The sequence below is a fragment of the Triticum urartu genome, chromosome 3A (assembly GCF_056163025.1).
Source record: "Triticum urartu cultivar PI428250 chromosome 3A, HENAU_Tu73, whole genome shotgun sequence".
In the NCBI taxonomy this organism is placed as follows: Eukaryota; Viridiplantae; Streptophyta; class Magnoliopsida; order Poales; family Poaceae; genus Triticum; species Triticum urartu.
In genome coordinates this window covers 735,640,727-735,646,978 of record NC_141875.1, presented here as the reverse complement: position 1 = coordinate 735,646,978, position 6,252 = coordinate 735,640,727, and the positions used below count along the sequence as shown (strand labels likewise).

Sequence of the window (6,252 nt, the reverse complement as noted above, 5' to 3'; positions counted from 1 at the left end):
CGGGCGTCGTGCGAAACTGCGGCGGCCTAGGGTTTTTGCCCCGGTAGTTGGGACTTGGACGCCAGCTGGATGGTTGAGGAGGTGTTGTTGGTGGAGGTGGCGGTGGCGGCGTCGACGCAGGCGGGCGAGCAGACGCCGTGAAGACCTGAGGACGGGAGTCCTTCGTAGTTAAGGCACGATCGGCCCATTGGAGCATCGAGCGAACCTCGGCAAAGGAGGGACGCAGACGCATCATAGGGATGGAGGTGGCCTACTTCTCGAACCGCTCGCTGAGGCCGACGGGGAGGACGTTGATGAGCTGGCGATCGTCGACCGGATCACCAAGTTCGCGTAGTTCATCCGCGATCACCTTGAGGCGTTGGCAGTAGACGCCGACTGGTGAATCACCTTGCACCGTATTTCGAAGCTCGGTATGGAGATTGTTGGCGCGAGCGTCGACATTGTCCTGGAAGAGCTGACGGAGGGCCGCCCAAAGATCGGCGGCGGAGGCACCGTCACAATGGACGAGATTGAAGATCTCTATGGAGACTCGCATGTAGATCCATTGAATAATGGTGAGATCATCCTTGACCCATTGCGGATCATGAAGTTGAGGAAGAGAGTCGTCAGCAACGTGAGAGCGGAGATTGCATCGCCCAAGGTGGACGGCGAAAAGGTGACGCCAATGGTAGTAGTTGTGAGCAGCAAGGTCTAGGGTTATGGGGATGTTTTTTTTTAGAAAAGGAGGATGACCCCCGGCCTCTACATCTGGGCGATGCATACGGCCACTTATGGGGATGTAGGGGCTAATATCGGAGATGATGTCGGTGAAGGAGATGGAAGGGGGTATTGGTGGGGGTAAAGCTAGAGTAGAGGTAGAGGCCGAGGAGACCTCGGCCGCAGCGACCTTGGCGGCGCGCCGCTCGAAGTAGCCGGGCGGCGGCGGCGGTAGCAGGGCTGGCGGGTTAGTCATACCTTAGGATCGAAAGTCTGATATCATGTAGAATTATATTAAATAATTGTTTGATGCAATATTGTGCCAGTACAAGAGATATATATAAGAGCCAAGCTGTACCTGACATAGCCCTATTACAAACCGAGTAGGAGTCCTAATCCTATTATAAGTTGTATTCTAACAGTAGACACATAGATCGTATAGGGGATTGGCTACTTGCTCTGTACTGCTTTTGTCAGCTTTCTGGACCTCGACGAATTCCGAGGATGCGACGGTGGTGCTGTCCATGTAACCAAACAGACGAGCTCCTCTGATTTGGGGAATAACTTAGCTTTCCCTGGTGAGGCGCTCGGTGACTTGCTGGCTAGATTTGAAGGTAGCGGGCTTGGGGAAGAAGACGCAGACGACATGGCTCGAGATCGAGATGTGCAGGAAGAAGTTTGGGCTCTATGTCAGGTATTTCAACGGTGAAGAAGCTCCTGGAAATTCCCCATCGAATTCTCTCTAATACCTACTAGTATCCAAACACCAAATTTTACCGATATTATTATCTGATTTATATCACACCAACCAGGATACGAAGGGCAGAGACGTGGCAGCGTTAAAATGTGGGAACCGAGCTGCAGCCAGCATGAATAAGGGAGTTAACCTTTAACTCACTGTGGGAGAGACATTTTTGTCTTTGGTTCCCTTCCGGGCTCTTGTTCTGCAGTTTGACAGCATCACATGGGTGGCGACATAGGCCAGCACGGCGATGACAAGTGTACCAACATGCGCAGACGTCTTCCACTGCCTGCTGGAGCCAGCTGCGTAGGCCACTAAGAATCCAAGGAACTGCACCACGACCGTCGGTTCTATCGCCGTTTTCAACCAGTTGCACTCGGGGTACGACATGCTGAAGAGCAAAAGCTCGATGAGATAAATGGACGCCAAGAAGGAGGTGGAGTTCCCGTAGAGGAATGCGAGGTACCGGTTCCTCCTGTTGCCATGCATCACTGGGTTGCCCGCGTCGTGCCCGTCGCCGGTGCTCTGCCAAGATCCGCCTGGCGGGTCCAGGCCGGATTGATAGGTGACACTCCCCACAAGAATTGCTAGAGTCATGAGGTATATCTTCTTTTCCATGTCGGGGACTTCATTTTCCTTGTCGGCGTCTTCATTTTCCATGTCGGTGTCTTCATCTTCCGACATTCTCTCCTCTTCCTCTTCCGTCAGCCACCCCAGCAAATATATGGTGAGCAGTAGGAGTAGACATACAAAGACGGCCACAGCCGCCAACACGAAGATGTAGAAGGATGTTCTCAGATGCTGCGTGCTTCCGGCAGCAAAGGCACCGATAAGACAGATGAAGCTCACCGCAGAGCAGAGAGACAAGGCATGGCTTCGTATGGCTGGCCTGTACATATTCGGGTTGACGAGGAGTAAGATGAGGACGGTGGACAACATGAAGCTCACCGAGTTGCAGTAGAAGAAGGCCTTGTAGCGGCGTGGATAGTTGTAGAGGAGAACTGGGTCGCCCGCACGGTGCCCGGACTGGATGTCGTCCTGGAGCAGGAAGCCGCCCGGTGGGGTCAAGCCGGCTTGGTAAGTGATGCTGGCGACCAGGACTGCGAAGAGGAGGAAACGGTGTCCCTTCTTGTCCACCAACGCATCATCTTTTTCCTTATTGAGAACAACCGGCGCTTCATCTTCGCTGCCCAGCGTGAAGTATTGAACGTGGACGACCACGTAGACCACGGCGGCACCAGCTATGCCCACGGCATACATGGAGGATATTTGGTCCCGGCAGCTCCCGATTGCATATGCGACGATGAGGCCAAGCAAGTGCAATATCATGGCCGCTTGCAGTGCGTGGTGCTCGTTCAGGTAACTTTTCTGGGCCAGAAAGATGGCAAGCAATGAGGCCGCAAAGGCAACCGTGTTGCAGTAGAAGAAGGCTTTATACCTCCCGGCGTTGGTCGTTAGGAGTATGGGATCACCAGCCATGTGGCCGTCCTGCCAAACGCCACCCGGCGGATACAGCCCAGCTTGGTAAGTGATGGACACCGCAAGACCGGCCAGCAGTTGCACGAGAGAAGCCAGGCGACGTTGCCGTTGCCGTTGCTCTCTTTTCTTGTCGTGGACTTGGTCTCCGTTATTGTCAGATGTCCCCTGAGCCTGAGAGACTTGGTCTCCGTTATTGTCAGATGTACCCTGAGCCTGAGGGACTTGGTCTCCGTTATTGTCAGATGTCCCCGGAGTCGGAGGGGCTTGCTCTGTGTTGTTGTCACTGCATGCACAGAAATTGCAAACAGGAATAAGCTCGATCGTCATGTCATTACCAATTAATAGCAAGAGTACGATTTGCGGAGGAAGCGGAAACAAATAACAAGAGTATGTATGCATGTGAGCCGGTAATACCTGCCCCGTTCCAACCATCTTGTCACTTTATGGCAAAAATCGTTTGGCCAGAAGCGCGAGCCACGGATGGCTTTCATGACAAGCATATGTAACATGATGTACGCGCCAACGGCCGCGCATAGGCTGCAGATCACATTGACGGTAGTGTGGCGCCCCCTGCTGCTGCCGACGGTGTACGAAATGATGAGGCCAACCAGCGCAGTCTTCATGTAAAACCCCGCCAATTTAACTTGCAGTCCCCTGCCCAAAATGAGAAAGACCCCGTACAGGGATGAAACGAATGCCCCAATGTTGCCCCAGGAGAACAAGCGCAGGAGTACGCCGTGCAGAATGCCGTCGCCTGGATGGTGGCCTCCCTCGGCGCTGTCACAGAATCCACCCGGCGTGCTCAGCCCGGCCACGTAGGCAATGGCCATCAAGAACATTGTCAGCGGCGCCACGAGCTTCCGGTAGTCTGTGTCTGACTTTTTGTCTTTTTTAGAAATAAAAAGGAAAACTACATACTGGACGAGGTTGGGGTAGTCGGAGGCTGAGTTCTCAGCTTTATTATGCATAGAAATGAAAAATAAAGACTGAAGCATAACATTGGCCAGCATAAGGGACACCATCACATAGAAGACGACAAGCCTGAATTTGTCTCGGCAAGCCCCGGTACAATAGGCCACCAAGAAGGCCAACGTGGCCATCAGCATCAAAAGCCCCAGCAGCAGATCGGTATTGAACTTGGATCTGCTATTCTTGGGGCAGGCGGTGAGGACGAGGGTGAGTATGACGACCATTGTACGTGGTCATAAACCTGGGCATATCACTCGGCCCCCGCGCCGCTCCTTCCCCGGGGCGACACGGGCGGCGGCCCCCCGTCCCCCGCAGCCTCCCCCTCTCCCCGGCTCTCTCTTCCTCGCCGTCGCCGGTGGCCTCCGGCAGGCAAAGCCTGTGCGGAGCCGGCGGCGGCGGGGCGCGCTCTCTGGCTGCTGTCGCTCGGGAGAAGGGGATCTCGCGGGCGATAGGCAGCTGTCCGGCGCTCGGCCTCGGGGCGGCGTCCTGGCGCGCGGCGGAGGTGGTCTTTGGCGCACGGCGAGGCGTTTGGTCGTGGCGGTGGGCGCGCGGCTGCGGGCGGGGGCGCGGTCATTCGTGCTTGGGCGGTCCCGATCTAGGACCTCGCGGGCCGCGGCTGACGCGAACGGGCGGCCGGCGTTCGGCTTGGCGTCGGCTGCGGCCAGAGGTTGGGGCGCTGGGGCGGCGGCCTCGGTCCGGGCTCCGGCCGTGACCTGGGAGTGGACGGCGCGCGTGGTTGGGCCGGCTCTCGGCTCTGGATGTGAGCGCGGGGCGCAGATCCTTAGCCGGGCGCGGCGGTGACTGCGCGCGGCGGGCGCGGTGGCTGGTGGGGCGCGACGGGCGTGGCATCTCCGGAGCTCGAGGTGTGCTGCGGTGCAGGGCCTTCTCGTCTACCATGTTGCTTCGCTGGAGCTGCTCCGGTCTGGATCTGGCCTTGGTGGTTCTGATCTTGCTGCTCCTCCTTGCGATGCGATGATTGCTGCGGTGGTGGTGGTCACTATGGTGTTGCGGTGGTGGACGGCGGCTACGGCCAGGGGGTGGTGCGTGCCTGGGCGCGGTGGATCGTGGGATCCCGTGGCTAGGGTGAGGTCAGGCTCAGCAGGGGTGGTGATTGGTGGGCGGCGGTCGGTGGGGGTGGTGCTCTCCGGGAGAAATTCTTGCTCCGGTCTTCATCGGAGCCGGCGACGGCGACGCCCGCAGGTGTCGTGATCTTTCTTGGAAGCGTTGCCGTGGAGGTGCTCCTCCCCACGGCTTTGGCTTCGGAGGGAAACCTCAGATCCGCTGGATCGGGCGATGGAGGCGTCTTCGCGTCTTTCTCCTCCTTGGGGGCATCGTCTCGGAGCCGGCTACGACCGAGAGACTAGTGGATTGTGGCATCTTCGCCGTGGATGGTGGCATCTTCGCCACGTGGTTTGCTGAGGCGGGGCGCTGGTTTCTGGTTGGCAACGATGATGGCGTCGAGAGGAGCTCGGGTCGTGGCTTGGACTTCGGTAGTCGGTTCTTCCCGGCGTGTCCGAGGTGCTCTTCCGGTTTGCGGAGGGCACGGTCGGCGCAAGTCCTGCATATCTTCCTTGTGAGGCTCGCCGTCAAAGTCGGAGCTGTCGGTTGCTTGCGCGTGTGGCCATTTGGTGGCATGTGCCGTCGGGGTTGTGTCCCATGTCGGTGGCCAGGATGGCCGGTGGTGCCCATGTCATGTGGGTTGGGTTGTATCGGTTTTAGTCCGGTTTTCCGTCAATTAACCGGGCGATTTTCTTCTCCTTAATCAATGAAAATGGCAAATATTTTGCCTCGTTTCAAAAAAAAAAGTATGACGACCATTAGTGACAAAGCGAATGCCGCGGCGTTGAAGTAGAAGAATAACACATATCGGCGGTAGTGGGTGGACCGCATAATTGGGTCGCCGGGGAGGTGTACGCCGGTGTCATGGGTGTCCTGCCAGACACCACCCGGCGGGGTGAACCCCGCTGCATACGTCGCCGTCGCCATCAGTGTCGCCAGCATCAGGATGCAATCTCTCCTATAGCTGTCAACCTGTCCGCTGGCCTCGCCGCGAGGCACAGCAGATGCCATGGCGATACAAGAGGTGTTTCAAAGTTCAACTCTCGGTTGGAAGATATGACCTGGAGCTCTCCTCGCTCCTCAATATATAGGAGGATGAGGAGGGGGAGGGGGGACCTTTGTGTGAAAACCCTTTTGCTCAATGGTAGATCTAGCGTTGAGCTTGGATATCTAAGTGCCACATACCTTGGCGTTGGGAAAAAAAAACTTATCGCGATATCGGGACTGAACGCAGTTTGCAGGGCAAACTTCAAAGGGTATGGTCTTGAGCTGTTATCAAGGTTTTGGCTTCTGAGTGGGACGTTTTT

General features: G+C 56.8%; 1 pseudogene; it reads right to left on the bottom strand.

The window, feature by feature from the left end:
* Nucleotides 1-1,800: 1,800 nt before the first annotated feature.
* Nucleotides 1,801-5,956, bottom strand: LOC125547344 (uncharacterized; annotated as a pseudogene).
* Between the last annotated feature and the right edge of the window lie 296 nt (nt 5,957-6,252).